We start from the raw sequence: 19,622 nt of genomic DNA on the forward strand, positions 1-19,622 counted from the left end.
TTTAAAGCCTTGGTTCAAAGTTATCTGAAATCACAAGAAATACTGTCGACTTGGCTGGAAGGACATGACAAAGTCTCTTTCTAGAGGTCTTACACATGTTACCCTTTATTTGGGATGAGGTACCATTGAATGAGGTTTAACAAGAGGCTGGAGGGGATGGAGGCCTGGGGAGCAAGCTGTTGAGAGAAAGGCTAGGCCAGACAGCATCAGTGTTTGCTGGTTTGACCTCTCTTTTCTTTATTATATCTACAACTTGGATGAGCTGACAAAAGTGAGTCTGGGTCTGCTATTTCTCTCCTAGGTGCTTCTCCGCTCAGAAAGACAGTTCTTACAATCCTGTTTGTTCACATATTGCTAAATTATCAGTGTGTTCTTTTTTATCTCTGTCAGTCTTATTTCCTTATTTCTTCATGTAATGAGTTGTCTAATTACTGCGACATCAATTCCTTAAGGAACTTCAAATAATTACATCTGTGTATTTCAATGACATCCTGAAGAGTTTGGGGGAGGTTTGCTTCAGGCTCAATAGCATCAGGTGCCTCCTGGTAGATACACTTTCTGCCAAGATCACCCTGCTTCCCTACTCTCCGAAACATCTAGAAACAAATATGTAAGTCCTAATTAAAACAATCAAAGTACTGGATCTGACTCAGGAATTGTCATTGTAATTTTAAGAGCTGCTTTCTCTGCACAGTTGTACAAATCATCTCATTTTATTTGTAATCTTCATGTTGCAATGAAACCAAGTTTCAGTTTTCCTTCCTTTCACTTTCAAAAAGGGTCAAATTATACAGTTTCTCTTGCTGTAGTTATGTATACTCAAAGGAGCAATAGAAACAGCAAGGAGCCAGAAAAGTTTGCTTTATTTTGTTGCAGGATTGGTGTCATCTACAATGTGTTTTCTCTTTCTTAATGTGCAGGCAGAACTGCAGTGCTGTTTGCCTTTCACTGAGCCAAGGAAGGGCCAGGGGGAGCTGTGTAGGAATAGCAGTGGAAGAGGGGCACCACATTGGCCTCTAGGACAGACCAGCTCTTGAAACGCAGTGCCTTTCCCTACCAGTGTCAGCTGAGACACCCACAACACAGGATACTGTCCCTGTATCCCGGTATCGTTTTGCATGAGTAGAAAAACAACAGAGTAACACAGTAGATGTGCAGGTTCCCACCCCCCCAAACCAGCAGTCCTGAGCCACCTGAACAATACGTCAGGATTCACCCTTCCTAGAGTCACACATCCATACCTGTGATACTCACCTAAACTTTAAAGCAAAAAAAGGCATTTCTAGGGTGGATTCATCTCATTTTACATACAGCTATGTAAAATAATCCAGGTAAATTATACCACAGAAACCCCCTTCTCCCACTTCTCAGACTATAAAGTCAAGGATAAAAGCTTACATGTTGTAAGGTCCACCTTAGTTCTGTTAAGGGCATGTGGGAAAAAGCTTGTTCTCTTGGTAGAGAGGACACTTGAGGGAAGAAAGAAGGGAAGAAGGTCAGTGGTGTAAACGTACCTAACTGCACAGTCAGAAGACTATACTTACCATGACCTTGAGCCTTTCTTACTAGAACATTGTACATGAATGTGGGTGGAGGCTTTTTTAAACATTAATGCTCCTTGGCATATGTTCTAAATAAAGGAGCAGAATGAAAGAGCATGGAAAAATATTTTGTACTGGGATTATTAATCTCTATGGTATTCAGCCACTTCTTAGCAACATACATTCCCCTGAGGAATTATTTCAATCAGAACTCACTCCTGGGTCTCCGAGTCCTGTTGGGCACATTTGAATTACACATGGTGCATGCAATATATTTTGGGGCATAACTACTGGGCAGTTTGGAAAGACCTTGGGGGTACTTTTGGGCATACTCTGTGAGCAGATAAATTGCATTTAAAATCATCCACTTGGAATTCCACTGTTCTTGAGGAAGTTGCTGCATGAGATCAGCTTGAAATGTCTCTCAGCTGAACACTGCTACATACCAACAAGCAGCATGGTACCCTTGGCGGCAGCAAGTTCCAATTGAAACACGGTTCTACGTGTCCCATGCAAACATTTGTGATCAGATGCATGGTATCTGTTTTTAATTGCATTAAAATCAGTGATTAGAAAAGTTAGGGAGCAGCTTAAGGATTGGAAGATTAAGTGATTTCATTCATACTTCAGAGATGGTAATAAACATTTTTTGCCATGGGAAGCAATAGCGTATTTTTCTTCTTTAAAGTATGTCAACAGCATGGCAAGACTACTTCAACCTGCAGAGGGTTGTACAGAAGTCTGTGCTGAAGATAAGAAGGGATTTTATTCATAGATTTTAACTACACATTGGACAGCAAGTTGGAAATTACATATTCAGTGGTCACACCAATGGTCACTTGTCAGAAAACAACTGTGACTCTGTGGCTATTCAGCACATTATGGGGTAATCCTGCACAGAAAGGTGTCACAGTGGATGACATAGGAAATGAGTCCTAGCAAGGCCCTCAAGCCTCACACTTCTTTTCTGGCCTTTGAGAAGAAAACCTGTGCAAACAATGCAGACTGGTGCTGCTTTCCATCATCTCTGTTTCTGTTCCATTTCTGTGGAAGGGACCCTGGCATTGTAATACTTTTAGCAACATAATATAGGTATTACATGTAGTACCTCTATTATATGTAGGTATATGGAAAGAGTGACCTCTGGAAGGTCAAATGTAGCCAAGTGGAAGTATTGCTGTAAGCCTAACCATCCTTCTGCAGCTGCCAGGCTTGGTTCCTGCACTGAGCTTTCCACTGCTGAATCAAAGAAACCAAGCATGAATATTTTTCCCCTCAGAGCAACATCATGCCAAACCTTTGGCACACAGCCAGAATGGTGTGAGTGTGTATTCAGAAGTTCATAATGGTCACAATCCATAGAGATCGTAAATGGGCCCCTGATCTCGTCTAACTTGCAGATATTTTTACATTGCAGATACATACACTTGAACTTGTCATCTAGGTTCTCTGTTTTAGCCAGTGGAAAGAAATGGGCGTTGCTATTGCACCATTTTTTCGGGATGAAATGAATTATGAGCTAAAATGCTGGGAAAGCCCAAAGGGAATCTCACTGTAGTTATCTCAGGCCAGGTGGGATTGGCTGGAGGCAGAGAACCAACACGTAGACCCAGTCTCATCTCTTTGACCCAGAATTATCCTGTCTAACTCCAGGCAGTTAACCAGAGCACCTGTGTTCAGAATCAACCATCCTTCAGAAGCTATCAAAGACTGATACCTTCAAAGACCAAGACATTATGATGGACACAGGCAACCCTAGAAATTTCCCCCAATCACACCCTACCCTTCAGCTGAGATTTGTAGAACAGCATACAGAGGCCTCCCATCATGAAAAGTATGGTGCTGTTACTGCTGCTACACCTTCTGCTGAGTGCTCCTTCACCAAGCCCAGAGCCACCGAGCCAAGCTGCGCCTGCTGTTGAAAGCTGCCCAGCTCCCTGTGCCTCTCCCAGCTACGGTTGTACTGGGCACCGCGCTGCTCACCCAACTCATCCAGCACGAGATAAAGGCAGCACAGCACTCCATCTCAGCACACGACTTGAGAGAACAAGACCATATTTCCTTGATAATTGCTATTGTTTTATTCATTTGGGTAACTAATTTTCATTGTGTATGCCAAGTTTCAGAGGCCAGTTAAACATTTGGCAACACTAAACAATTAGCAGATTTTAATTTACGTAGCAATAGTCTTTTGGCAATCACATTGACTTACGGAGGAACACTTCTTTGCAGTTTATTGATATTACATATATTTCAGACATTTCCTAAAATAAATACTGATCAATTGCTAGAAAGATTATTATCAAGAATATTCAGTCATTGCTTCTCAGAACCTATTTCCTGCACCTGCAAAGTCTCCATTAGTCTGCTAGCAGTACTAACACCTAATTTACTTCACTGTGCCTGTGCCTGTCCTGGAACCAAATAAATAAAAGGAAGAAATGTCAAATAAGGCCTTTGAAGACATAAATTTTTGTACTATCTTTTTTCAAATGGTGGGGAGATAGGGATTGTTGTTCAGTTGCTCTTTCATTATCAGCTCACATTTTGGTCTCTTCTAAGAATACTAGGGAAATCTATTTTGATTTCTATGTCAGCTGGGCCAATGGGAGATTACCTATAGCTGAGATACTAAAAAACCATGAAAGTTAATATGTTAAATTCCACTTTTCATTCAGTTTTCAACCATTAGATCTGATAGGTTAAAAATCCTGATTCTTTTGTAGAAAACTGACCAAATAAAACATAAAAAGGAAGAAAGAATGAAATGCAGTTTTGTATATATCTTTGTCTGGTTCTTTCACAATTAGCTACATAGAATTAATTTTAAATAGGTAAATATAGTAAAATGCAACTTTGCTCACAATTATCAGCCCAGATCTGGGCTGTGTAGCACACACATCCTGCCAAAGACCATTTTAAATACAAAGTCTCTAGCACTTTTCTAACAGGTCTAATTACATTAGATAAGGGGGAGGGACTTATTATTTAGATGAGGAGCATTTTTTATCAGAAGCAGCTCACAATGGAAAGGAAGGCAGGCTTTCTTGCTTTCACTGCATTTTTCTTCATTTTCTTTGCTTTCTTTAAAATTAAACTCCAGTAAACTTAATTCTGACATGAAACAAAACATTCCTCTAAAGAAAAATCTAAGTATAATTCAAAAGCTTGTAACTGAACTGTCATTTCTTTTTGAAAGAAAACAATGTAATGAATTTTACACAGCTGTTTCAGTTAACTTGAACAGATATTTCTTAAAAGAAAAGCATCCCCTCCACATTCTTCTTTAGAACTAGCCTGTCAGAAACACGTTTTGCTTTCACTAAAAGGTGTTTGCTGTTCTTGGTACAGAAAGGGATCTCTGCCCTGATCCTTGCCATCATCTGTGGCAAGAAGCTACACAGCTAAGTCTTCTTCACTCCTAAATACAAGGTACTTGTTGAGGGTGGCTGCCAGATTGTATCCCTTTCTTTTTCATGTGTTTCTGCAAAACCTGGGCACAAAATACCCTTTCCCCCACTTGTACCCCTTGTGCAAACAGCAGATAGGAAAGGACGGTTTCTAAGGATGTTGCTGCCCACTGGGGTTGAGTATATTTTTCTCATAGCGCAAGAATAGGAGGGTGAACAGGGAGGGTAAATGTCCGGTGAAGTTAGCAGGTGGCAGGTTTAAAGGTAGCAAAAGAAATCACTTTTTCACACATCAGAGAATCATTATGGAATGTATTGCCATCGGATATTGGGGAGGCAGGAAGGGTAAAAATAATTCAAAGGGAGATTAAAACAAGTTCACTGGCAGCCTGTACAGCTATTGTATGCTAGTGTAGAGACATTATCTGGCTCAAGAAGCTTCCACATTCCTGGTTTCCCGGCAAAACACTGAAAAGTATCTGTCTGTAATTGCCTTGTTCTGCTTCTCTTTCTCTAAACATCTGCTGCAGGCCACTGTCAAAAAATGCGTGTCGGGCTGGCTGGACTTTCGATCTGACCCACTGCAGCAGTTCTTATGGCATACACTAAGGGGACGAGACTATCTCACCCTGCACACCAGCCACTGAAGCTGACAAGATGCAGAAAGGAGTGCAAACTGCATCCTAATTAATAGTGATGCAAGAGCAGCTCTGGAGGCACTGTGCCACCCTAAGACATGACAACTCCCAGAACTGGCACAGGAGTGATAGGGGCTTTACACTGGCCCTAGAGCATAGCTTGTTGCTTGATGCCATAGTTTAGCACTAAGTATGCAAGTGCTTACTTATATTTTCAACATAGCTGGTGGCAGAAATTGCACTTCTAAGCTGTCTGGTGGATTTATATGCTTAAAGGATTATGAATTATTGCAAACCAGTACCATTTGCAATGTTTTGCTTTCTATCCTACAGATCCAGTTACTTGAGGGCATATTTGATTGTATATGTAGTTAGAATTGGGGTTTTCTCTGGCTATTTTACATTTCATTACAGTAAGTTAATACAGAGGCAGACCTCAATCTAACAGATTCATGCTAAACTTCAGCAGTATTGCTTAACTGAGTAGAACTGAGTATATGAGTGAATAGGTAAAGAATTAAGCACAGGCCTCAACAATCAGGCATCTCTAAGGATGGAACCACACCACAAATAAACAAATCTGGAAGGATACAAACCACACCTAATCCTGCTTGAATGGCAACAATTGTTTGTGCCTGAGCCACTCACACACAACCAGATTTGAACAAACAATATCTGGGATAGGAAACAGAAGCTATTGTATATAATACTGTCCAAGTAAATATGAAGAGACTGCCAGCTTTTCTTGAACAGTCCACCTGATCTCATCTGAAGTTCAAAAGCAGTGAAATCCATTTGTACAGAGCTGTTCATCCTGGTGTTAACCTAGGAGGTGCACGTATCTTGCCACGAGGGTAAGAGAGGAATGAACACACAATGTAAGCCAGGCCACAGAGAGAGACCCGAGAACTGGCAAAATGCACAGACACCTCTATTCCACCTGCATCCCAGAGAGACTGAAACCTCAAATCTTATCTCAGGGATCCATTGTCCCTTATCAGCACCAACCTTGTGTGAAACTCTGTATCACAAAACCCCAGCAAGGAGGGACTCCAATTCCTCTCTAGTTTTTGTATTACAACTAGCACAGGGCATAACTGCACAGGTGGAGTGACCAGGGCACACTCCAGTATGTCCACCATGGGTGGAGAATGAATGCAGTGGACAGGCATAGCTCACAGGATGAAAAAACTGTGATAATCTTCACTGAGAAAAACCCACCACAGAACCACACAGGAGGAGAAGGAATCCTTTCAGACTCCCAGTATGACCTACAGGGTTCATTAAAGACCAAGTTTTTCCAAGCTACCATCTACTACCGTTTGGAAAAACTATTATGTGGCACAACTGGGATAATTCTTGCACAACTAGCAAAAGGAGAAATGTTCTCTAGTTGTGAGCCAGCACAGCCATAAAGAGGCATTTGGTAGCTAGATCGCCTTTCTTTTTGTATTTCCAGAGAAGACCATTAATCCAGCTACACAGACCAGCTGTACCTCTTTCCTGAGCTGCAGAAGCCTCTGCCCAGCAGGTTCTGATTTTCATTACTTCAACTTGAGAAGCTATTCACAGTACCTGTCTTTCTTCACCAGCCATTCATACAGCTCTGTAAACAACTGCTGCATAAATAAATAATGCGTGGTTATAGAGAAGACAAGGCAGACTGGTTTTGGAGATGCATATTAATAAGGCAAAAGGCAATGGACACCAGTTGCAACAACGGAAATTCCAACTAGATCTAAGGAAAAAATCTGCATGACAAGGGTGGTCAAACACTGGATCAGGTAGCCCAGAGGGGATGTTGAACCTCAGTCCTTGGAGATACTCAAATACCCACTGGACAAGGCTCTAAACAACCTGCTGTAAATTTGGCGATGATCCTGCTCTCAACTGGGTGTTGGACTAAAGGCAACCAGAGGTTCCCTTTTCCCTAAATAATTCTTTAATGCTAGTAAACCTGTATCAAATAACCAAACTTTTGTAACTAATTGCTAAAGGAGACATTTTGTTATTAAAAAAAAAAAAAAAAAGAAAAGGAAATGGAACAAGTTGATGACCTTTAAAGAATACAGAAAAGGCCATACAGTTAGAGTGAATACCATTGTTAATGAGGAGGAGGCATCATATTAACACAGAGCTGCAGTTACGCAGCATAGTAGTATTCTTCTGAGAGCCCAGAGTAAGTCTGCGCTTGTAGTTATTTAGCCACAGAGGTATAATACAGTTGTGCACAACTGACTGTGCATGCAAAGCGCACTGTACATGCAGCAAGGATTTTGGTTACTTTCGTGAAAGTAGCCATTCTTTTGCATATGTTCTCACTCCAAACCTAATATCCCATTGCTAAAGATGTAGACTGTAGCCTCATGCTTTCCATCACTGAATTATCCAAAAGTATGGCCATTAGGTAGACAAAGCACTTTAAACACAGTCTGTCCAGATTCATACTTTAAGAATGTGAACAGATAAATTAGCAAAGCACCAAACTGTAAGCTCAACTGTCATTTGTTCTAGTGTTTATGAACATTGAACATAATTCCCTCCCCACGCAAGAAAGATTTTGACAAACTGCAGCAAGTTCAGTAGAGGGCCACCAAGACAGGTGGGGAGGGCTCCCCAGACTACAGATGAGGAAAATGGGAAGAGCTTAAGTAGTGCCAGAACCCCCTTCCAGTTTCACGTAGTCTGGTGCCCCTACACTGACAGACAGCTATTCAAAGCCTGAGTACCTTTTGTAACTGCTCAGCCATGTTCAGATTTCCTTCACTGGTTATGTTTCAGATGGAGCTTGGTCATTGGCTGCATATCTATTGTATCTGACCAAAAGTGGTTTAGATCACCTCGAAAAACTAAAATGTCTATTTTAGTCATTATAAAATGATCCTTGGGTGTTATTACCGTATGTTTTTACCTTTCATCCCTCCTCCCTTACCTGACACATCATCTCTCTTTTGTCTAAAAAGATTCAGCACAGTGTGACAATCACTGGTTCAAAAAATTCCAGCCTGGGGAAGGAGAGGGGAAGGTTGCAGTGTCTATGCACAGTGTCTCTTCCCCAGAGCAAAGTAAATATGGAGGGGAAGAAAGGAGAGATTTCCCATTACTTCAAGAGGAATTTCTAGTCTCTGGGATCAGTCCCTGTTGATTAGATATAAAATGTAGATACTGAAAGACACTACTGTAAAACTCCAGGAGCTCTCAAGATATAGAGTGCCACAAAAAGCAAGAACAAAAATCAAGGGATTGTGCGCAACTTACTTGCTAAATCTACAGCAAACTGGGAACACTGCCAGACCAAACTGCTCCAATGAAGAGAGGCATTTGCCACAACAAACATTCCACTCCACATCCTGGATCACACAGTTTTAAAAAGACATATTTGAGCAGCAAATAAAATGCAATGACAATATCAAATTTAACATCAGAGAGGAATCTTCTAGTACCTGCCAGTCCTTTGAGTGTCAAATACAGGGAAAAAATCAGAGGAGCTAAGGCTTTGCTTTTTGCTTTCCACTGTTTATGAAATAACTTATTCAGAGGACAGATACTGTGAATATGTGAGCTGTGCTATGACCAGCTGGTCTATTTTGGATTTCAGCCGCAATACACAGATGGAAAGTGTGTTTCTAGATTGCATGATTTCTTTTTAAAATCAGCTTTTTTCTTTCTTTTTTTTTTTTTTTTTTTTTTTAAGCAGTAATTACTGAGGTTAAAGAGAAAGTTTTGTGGTTCCTTTGAAGCTTAAAGGGACTCCAAAGATCATTCAAACACCATTTTCTGAATGTTTTTGTAGAGACCTGCACATCTTTTGTAATTCTACTGCTGAAAACTCAACACAGGTGACAGAAATTATATGTTGTTTCTTAGCTTGCCCTATGGAAAAGGCATGAAAAAAGTCAAAAGACTTCACAGAGAAATATGAAAGCTACCATGTGTATTTGCTGTCTCTGTCGACATGAGCTATGTTCAGTTTGGGCAGGAGTCTTTCATTATCAACACCTCAAGGAATATGAGGAACTGGAGAAAATAGAAAGCAGGACCGTTCTAGGTGCCTTGAAGCGTTGCTAGAGTCAAGTTGTCAAAAACAATCTCTCTCCCTGTGAAGATCAATTTGCATACAAACTGCACAGGCTGAATCAGTCCTCTCTTCTTACTTGGAATGCTGCGTGGCAGCATTTCTGGATTAACTGCCATTAATCATTCCTGGATGCCAGCACTTTATTTTGAAAGAATAAACACACAAAACCTCACAAACTCATTCAGGCTGATTTCCTGTTTCGGATTACAACTGCTATATCAATGTCCTATTTAGGACCAGTATATTTTACTTTGGTGTTTATAGGGACATAGTATAAGTAAATTTAGTCCTTCCAAAATATAGTCCCCACACACAACTAAACCAGGATGCTATATGGGATACTGGGAAAAGGAACAGTTCCAGTTTATTCCTATTCTTCCTCCTTCAAGACTCAGAAAACCGGGAAGCTTCCTAAAACCAGAAAGCACTGAGTTGTATTCAGGTCTTTCCTACCAGCTCTCCACAAATCCCAAAAGTGATATTTTCCCCATAATCTGCATATGGAGGAAACTGAAGCTCAAGATTTGATGTTTTCCCTACTTGGGGAAATAGAAGAGTCAGCTCAGGCCTTGGCAAATGAAGAGTAGACCTGGTTGTAGAACAGATAGATGTTTACTTCTGGAACTGACCCCCACTTATATTTGACCCAGGTTTTTATTTTTTATTTGTTACTCTGTTCAGGTAAGGCTTGTTAAAGACAGATTTTATTCCAAAACCTGAAGGTGTACCAAGTGCAGTCACTTGCTGGTGAAGCAAGCACATAAATAGCATGATCTTATTTTACAAGTTAAAAAAGCCCAACAACTCCCTGCCTTCCCCTGTTCTCCCTCCTTCCCACACAAAGCACTCTGAAGCCATAAGATTTTTATTCATCCATAAACAAATCAACGGTTTAGCTCTTGTCTTGTACTGATAGGAAATGGTCTTCTGTGACCTGGAAAACTCAGCAAGTTTCTGAACAAATATATCCACATTTCTGGGTTGATTTGTAAAATTTTTTTCTTTAAGAAAAACCTAAAAACCTACAAATGTATTTTGGCCTAAGACCTTGGTCCTCCCATAAAAAAAAAAAAAAAAGCAAAAGCAAAAACAAACCCAACAAACCCAAACATAATGCAGAAAGTATATTTTTGAGATCTGCAAAATCTTCTCTAGATAGTTTCATAATGAGACATTTTCTCTTTCTTTACAGATTGTCTGTAAGACAGTGAAGAAACCTTGTATAAGTAGACCTGCATGGTAATATTTTGCCGTGCATCATGGTCATATACTTTCAGCGATCCAGTATTGAGTAAGGGTAGCAACTGACCTAGAGAAAAAAGAAAAAAAAAAAAAAAAAAGAGTTCCCTATGATAGAAAACACCTTGTTTATAAGCTCCATTAAAATATGTTGCAATATTTCCAAAATGGTGGCTGCCTCTTTGGACAGACAGACTTTCTGAAGAGGGGAAGACAGAGCATGGCCATAGCCACACAAAAAAATAAAATAAAAATTTGATCAAGTCGTGTACCAAGGAATACCTTTGCTGTTCAATCAGATTCAGCTCTGTTTACATAATATGACAGAATTTTTGCCTCATGTTGATGCAAATAGGCAGTTTTCCAGATATCTCCAGTAAGAATATCATTTTAAAACTAGGCAAACAAACAAAAAGAAAAGCCTCTTGAATAGTTTTAATTTTCTAGAATTTGCCATGGCTGCTTACTGCTAGGCTACTCTCCCTGCAGCACTGTTTTCTTGGCCAGAGAGTCCAAGGCCCCTGGTTTCTTCAAGCCTTCTGCCTTGTAAGCATTATGCCCATAGAATGGGCAACAATACACAATTATTTGAAACGTCAGAACAAAACAAACCAATTCACATTTTGAGTATCAGGTGTCAGCTTCTCATAGCAAACATTTGCAACTAACTCTTACAACAGAAAGGTCAGAGAAAAATTATCTTTTAAAACTTACAATGACGGGAATTTTGTTTAACTCATTCAGTTTTATATGGGGGCTTCACATCATTTCAGAAGAGTTAAGAGCTGTACTATGAAGAGGAACAGTATCTCAAGAGTAACTCTCCCATCAGATTCTTTTCCCTACACCACCTCATAGACATATCTGTTATTTTTTCTGCTTAAATTTATTTTTAAACTTCTCAGCAGAATGTTTAGAAGTCTTAGAGGTCTAATACTCTAATACTTTTACTAAAGTTACTCCAGTAACTCTATTGCTTTGAGAAGTATTAGAGGTCAAGATAAACTGAGATGGGTTATATTTTCCTCATGCTTCTTCAGCAATATTGCTTGCAGATCTGAGTTAACAATAAGCAAGATAGCCCATTAATGGGCAGGGACCTGTTTCTGAGTCCTCTTTAACCAGGTACATACAGGAGCACTTCAATGCATAGGAAAAATAAATACATTCTCCTAGTTTATGATACCTGTATCAGTAGGTATGCATGGTATTTCCCTTCACAGGACTCAAATACTGAAACAAGGATTTGAGTCAGCATGTAACATTCGTCCCAGGTCTGCATTCTCCTGTTGTCTTACATGTGAGTTTAAATAAGAAACAGGGAATTAGAAAGAAAAGTAGGGACCAAGAAATTAAGTCAAGAGTGCAAGACATACTTTTCATGCTGATGACAGAGTGACTTGTGTTGGCTCTCATCTCTGTTTAAGCTGGGGGGGGGCTGTGGCACGTCACTGGGAAAACCTTCAATAGCAACTCCACCAGTTCTCCCTCCATTGAAAATATGTCTGTTCATCACCATATGGTAAATTAACCCTGAACTGATATGAACAGAGTTGCACAAGGACTAATGCTTTCTTTATCCCGGCCCCCCCTAGAATAAATTTTAAAATATTTGCTTTTCCAGGAGTTCTTTCATTTCTAATTGTTCTAACGTGACCTAAACCTGACCACCAGCGTTCACACAATGTTGAGCCTTAGTGGCTAGTAGGGCCACTAAGTAGTAGCTGCAGGGAACACAGGGTTGCTCTGCAAATACGGAAAACAAGTTTGGTGCCAGGTTGTGCTGCTGAAGTTTCACCTTTTCGATCCTCTCACCCCCACCTCTCCTGTCCCAGGCAGATGTGTCCTCACGGGGCCCATCCGGCCGCCAGGCTCCCTCCACGCAGTGCCACCCTGCCGGTAGAGCGACAGTGATGTCCCCAGGCGGCTGTGCTCCTCTTGCTCATGGTTGGTGCCGAGTAAAAACAAGAGTTCTATGCTATTTTTCCAGTAGGATCATAAAACACTAGTCATGGCTGCTGACTGGATAAATCATAACTACGTCTCTCGTAACAAAACAAAAGGAAGAAAAAAAAAAAATTGCTATCACTGACTTCCAGTACTGGGCGACCAAGATAAGTGACATTATACTCCATCTTGTTGAGAAGAGAATTTTTAGAGATCCATACTCAAGGTAGGAAAAAAGCATATGGAAGGTAGAAACCAGATCAAGTTAGGAAGAACAACCATAAAAAGTAGTTTAAGTGCATACACATAAAATTAGAAATGCCTATGTGTGGTACCTAATGAAGGACATGAATAAAGTCTTGACATTTTCTGTAACTGTGTCAGAGCTAAGCAGAAGGTCAGAAAAGTTTTAGTCTGGTTGTTCAAGAACAATTAAATGTATGGACAAATGAAACTGAAAACATCAGCATGTTTAATTTCTTCTTTTTCTTCACTCTTCACAGCTGCAAGCCAATGACTAACAGATCAGAGATAAAGACTAAAACAGGTTACTAGAGCAGGTTACAGAATATATTTGGATGCTTTCAGATCAGCTATGCCAAGAAAGATTCACCATGGAGTACTCTGGGTCACACATTTGTCACAAGGAGATTTGCTATTATTTTTGAGAACGCACAAAAGAGAGGGAGATGCCAGAAGATACGCAAAATAAAATCTCCTGCTTTAGTTTGTGAAGGGAGAAGAAGGGGGGAGGTGAACATTCACAAACATCTTTACTTCTGTTTTCAGAACAAAATCTCATTAAAAAAAAAAAAAGAAGTCAATGCAGTATCTTAGTAGCTAATATAGTTGGTAAAATGATGAGATGTGCTGAGATCTGCAGTAATATCTCTTGGACTTCTCAGTATTCAATATTTTTATTAGAGACTTGGAAGATGGACTGGAGAGCCTGCAAATGTAACAAGTACACAATACAAAGCTGGGGATGACTGCAAGAATGGAGAAATACAAGCTTAGAATGCAAAGGATCTTGACAAAATGGAGGAATGCCTAGAAAAAAGACTGGGTGCAGTTCAGCCAGAACAACTGCAAATGTTTATACTTGGGTAGGAAAGAGAAAGTGCACAAAAATGGAGGGAGGACAATTGGCTGAGCAGCAGCTTTGTGGAAATGGGTCTAGGTATTATAGGAAATCACAAGCTGAACTATGTGTTCATAACCTAACGCCATCACAAAAAATGGTAAATCACAAAAGGATAGCCATGAGGAAAAATGAAAAGCATTGAATCTTTTGAGAGAATGGGCATATTTGAAGATGGTAGAAAATGTACAGAAAATAAAGGTCTTTCAACTGAGAATGTGCAAACATATTTTATTCTGAAAAAAAGTAAAATAACAAGGAAAAATAAGAATGAAGCCAGACCAAATAAGATAAATGTATATCAATTGTTCTCTTAAGGGAATCTAACCAATTGCAATTTCACTCTTCTGCTGTATATCAGAGGTTAATATCTGAGTAAAGATAGTTAAATTGGCTTTTTATTATTGAATTATAATCACTTGAGCAATTATAAAAACAGGTGTTGCTGATTGAAATCAATTATTCCTTCACCTGATCACTATGCAGCTGATAAGAACTCAAGATTGCTACACAAGTACTCTCTCACTTGTACTGAAGCCTTCTTGAAAGGCATTTATTAAGCCAAGATGCTCTGGAAAGAAACTCCACTGAAGGACAAGGACAAAGATTAAAATCTTCTAAGAAAAGAGTGTGCAGGCTGTGGTGTCTACAGATCTTGATTTGATCATTAAGTAGCCTTGATACTTAGTTGACTGTTGAAAAGAAGTGTTTTCAATATGTCTACGGGAATTTTCTCAGGCTTCTAGGCCTATCATTTAATCTTAAATCTCTCAGTCTATGAAGTCTGCAAGAGTATAATGTAATAGTATGTTTAATGGCTCAGCTAAACAGAGGTTAAATTAGTAGATGCTATGTATTTAGTTTAGCCTTAGCAATAAGGTCACTGGAGGGGGTTCAGAGGCAGCAGAAGTATCTATCACAAGCAGCTGGAAAATAAGGTTGCCTGCAAACCCAGCGGATGGAATACCAGTACTTTGTATGAAGTTGTAGGCATTATTTGAAATACTTTAATGGGATCAATGTAATTCTATATTGGTGATAATAAGGAAAATCTCTACTCTGAGATGGTTTATCTGCCATGTAATGAATGCTCGTTCTGATTTTCCCTTCACCAGAACTTTCCCTGAACTTTTTTCTAAACTGGGGTAAATTAAGAGGAACTTGTTTCCTTAATAAGTTTGCTACATATTAGGGCCAATTAGGGCCCATTAAAATTCCAACATAGATTCTTAATCATTCTTCATTGATCATCCATCCAATACAAATTTTCCTGTATTTGTGTCATCATTGTTAATGATGTTATACCTCACATTTGGCATCATTCCCTCAGTAGTCTGTGTATTCTGAGTAAACTTATTTTTACATGCTTCTGTGAAAGTCAGGTCTCTTTATTAATGTGGAAATCCAGTGCCTTTAGTTGCACAACCACACATGGAAGTCAGCAGTTAGATTAGTTCTGTTGCGAAGCTGGAATAAATACAGCATTTTGAATTACTTAGATTCTTCAGCCTCTAAAATGTAAGTCTAGTTTTCACTCTGGCAAAATCTTTCCTATTTAATGATCTCCTTCCTCCTATTTGATCCATTTATTTTGTAGATGGAGCAGCAATTGCTTCAGATGCAAGCTGTCCCACCTTTATCAAGCACAGAATTTGTAATAAGGTGTCTACACATTTTCATAGGAAGCCCAACGCAGAGCTCTAACACTGGAGCTTTTACTGCACTGCTGCAGTCTGCCTTTGCTTACTTCTGTTTGAGTAGTATGACCTAAACATTTGCTGCAAGCTGTCATGGAGACAGTGCTAAGCTAGAACTTAAAAAATGTTCTTAACATGGTCTTTCTGTCCAGCTGCTTTGCCTTTTGAGTAAGGTATCACTGACAGAAAACTTTCTCAACAGGCTGCTGTAAATTCCTCTCTCAGTTGATGATCTGTGTTGCACAAAGAAGATTACTGCTTTTTGCACATGCCAAAATACCCACTACCAGAAGTAAAAGAATAAAATACCTTTCAAAGGAAAGTATTTCCTATGTTGGAAAGAATTGCTTTTGGAGCCATGTTTCATGTAGACCTTCCTAATGAGTTTCTGAACTTCATCTAACCCCATCTATGCAAATAGGCTCTCAGGAAGATGTAGGAAGCTGGACACAGTTTACAGCAGCCTCCTAGAGAATCTTTTTCAAGTCCTCACGTCAGCAGAGGAATCATCAGTGAAAAGCATTACTAGATTTATAAACGATAAACCTCCTAAATGCAAAACTGGCTGATATTGTGGCAAGAAACAGGAAACTTGCAGGGAGCAGGAATGTAGCAAAAAGTGACTGGTATCAGCAAAATAATTCATGCTGTTTCACGAAAACTTTATATCAAAAACTGCAACTGCAGTACCATCATGTAGAATGAAAACTCTTAAAAAAAAATCAAGAAAACGCATTTATAGGCTTTGAATTCAACTGGTGAAAACTATGTTTTAGATGGGGGGGGGGGGGGGGGGTTAGGCATCAGTAACTTGGGAAAAGAATATAGGCAAATCATTTATAGCATGTACAATTTAGAACGGTCTCCATAAGTGGTTAAGAACCAGAATTTAAAAATTTAATCAATACCTTAGACATCTCAGAAAGTTTAAGGTTTTTCCAAAGGTACTGACTTCTATGATTATTTCTGGAAATAATTGTTAAATGTTTCTCTGTGATAGCTGATTTAACATATATTTTCAAATAATCTTTTCAGGGTAAAATTACTTTATAGAATTCCTATGAAGTATTTCCATAAATATTATTTAATATTTCTGTAACATTTATGAATACTTCATCCAGTGAATTGCCTAGTGAAAACAAAACAACACGAACACCAATCTGCGTAACATTCATGGAAATATTTTGATTATTCAACAAATTCAATCACATATATGAAGGCTGAAAAAACATGACTGTTATATTTGTGCGGTATTAGGAAAACCTGTCTTAACATTTTAGACAGGAAGAACATGTCATTTCTAATACTTATCTGGTTGAAAATGTGAAAAGCTGTGTAAAAAAAGATGTCTTAAGCCTGCAGAGAAATGCAGTTTCCAGGCCTCAGCCTTTGAACCACCAGCTGTCTACAAGCTTTTGCAAGTGCCCTGCTAAAACCAGCTTAGCTGGCTGGAATTTATTGCTACAACTTGATAAAAGTTACCTTTGATTTAATAAGTCACAGTTTCAGATAGATTCTATGGCCACCAAGCATTACCTCAGAATATGCTAGCGTGTGGGGTCCCAGCAGATGGCATACATCACCATGGTTCCATTTTGCTACAAGTCCCAACACATCTGATAACTTCCAGAGTGTGACTGACTGTCCAGTTCTGCTGCTTTATGGTAGTTCACAAAGAAAAATTGCTAGGGCATTAATAGCTAGAAAATTCAACAGGACTTTTCCTAAACCTTAATACCAGCTCAAGGTGGTATTTTATTTTATTATGGTTATTTTAATATACAAAAATACTCAGTAGTGAACTACTAAATTAAGGAAGGGTTAGCGGGGGAGTGAAAAGTCAAAGTAAATTCTTTGGTTAAAGCAAATTTAAATTTAGATGGTTCAGGCTGTGTCACACATCATAGGTGAATTCTAAATTCTCACTGACCTCTGTACAAAGTCTCACATGGGGAAAAAAGAGCAAACTATCACCATATCAGAGACCTAGATGTCCAATTCCGAAAGTGTGCAAGAGCACCAAGAACACTAAATCAGATCAGTGTCAAAAATGTCATTTCACCAGGTGGCTTCTCTTTAACAAAGGTTTGCTCTTCCCAATTCCTAGAGTTTTGAGGAAATTAAAAGAGACCTCCTTTACGCTTGGTCCTTTTAAACAGGTAGAAGTACATTTCTAATTGTATCTGAATTGTACTAACTAAAACTGCTATTGCAAGACAGACATCATCAGGTCTCTGTTTTTATGAACTAGTTAATGGAGGAAAGGCAATGACTTTTTGAAGTACATATTTCCTCACATACCCCTAATGTCACAACATAACATCTGAAGTTCTCATTTGGCACTATATTTATAAAGAGTGGCTCTCATCCTACAGAAATCCGCATGTTATGTTTGGCCAAGGATGGTCTGAAGTTCTTTTTATGTTCATTGTCTTCAGTGCCAACTGTCCCAAGCTACAGCCTGAATGAGGGTAATCTGCATGGGTGAAGTGCAAAAGAAACCAACAGAAGCATATTTGAACCCCAAAGCTAGGCCATGATCACAGATCTACTAGACTTCTCTGTGACACTATCAATTTCTGTGAAATTCTACAAAAACACATTAATTTTAAATTCCTTGTAGAGTCCTCCTACTCATTGCATCCTATCCATTCTACGTGGGGCTGTCCATGCATCTTGGGCCACCCAAAGCTTCTCAACAATATTTGGCTGATTTTTCTTTCTAGGTACAGGGAAAACTTACCTTGCTTTGAAAAAAAGAAAGTCAAGATCAATAGACTAAAGATGTCTCCTTAAAAAGTAACTCAAACTAAAACTTAGCTGTCAGTCTAGTGTGAGTTTGGCAGTAACAAAGGTCTGATCACCATCTGAAACTTCAGAAAAACTTACCATTAAATACTCAGGAAAACTAGACCACTGTTCTTGCTCTTTCACCATAGGAGAAAATGTTCTGAGTACTGATAAGCAGGTAATGATATATATGTTTTAATATCTAATTTTTCAAGAAAGAGACCGTCAGTTTATTCCTATAGCAATGGAGGCTTTGTGTTAAACTGTTTTGTATCTTCTATCATTTTCAGCAGTTCAACTCTATCAATTCCACGATTTTCCTTCAGTGGACAGGCACAAGGAAGAGAGAGAGAAAAAGCAGCAAAAACATTATTCTGGGACCAGATTGTATTCCTAATTACCATTCCCACAAGACCATCAGTTTCTTGTTGCCTTTGCTGTTAATGGTAAAAAAATGGCTTTGGCTCATTTAATTTCATTTTGGCTCAATTCAGTGGTCTTGTCTGAATTTCCAACATAGATTTCATCCCTCTTGCCTGAAGCACAAGAAGCTTGAAGCTTTCTTACTTTCTGCCTTGAATATAGGATTTTAGAACAAAATCCCACATATTAAAATTCACACTTTGTTCGGTGTCCATTTAGGGAAATGATTCAACTTTATAAGTACCATTTAAAAGACTCCAGAAAGCAAAATTCCTCAAAACAACTGTTTTAATAACTTCTTGATGTTTAAGTATTTAAATTTATTAAAAGTGAAAATATATACATACTATTATAATCATTATCAAATAGCAATTATTCAAAACAAATCATAGAGATTTTTCTAATATGTAGAGCAGCTCATCTCTCAGGGCTCTGAGTGCACCAGTAGGCCTCAATAGCCCTGTCCAGCCTGGCCTGGGACCTCCACCCACATCCTCTGCCCACAGGCGAAAGAGCTTCAGCTAAACTCAAGCCTTGTTCTTCATTCCTTACCTGAGATGTACTGTAACTGTGCTCAGGTACAGATGGCTCCGGCTCCTGGATAGACCCTGGACCATGCTTCAGCTTTGTCTCTGGTTGTGTCTCCTGAATGGGCCTCGTTCATGGTTTTGCTTTCTCTGAGATTGCCTACAGACCTGTTATAAGCACTCTGCTCACC

Source organism: Falco rusticolus, chromosome 3 (assembly GCF_015220075.1).
Source record: "Falco rusticolus isolate bFalRus1 chromosome 3, bFalRus1.pri, whole genome shotgun sequence".
In the NCBI taxonomy this organism is placed as follows: domain Eukaryota; kingdom Metazoa; phylum Chordata; class Aves; order Falconiformes; family Falconidae; genus Falco; species Falco rusticolus.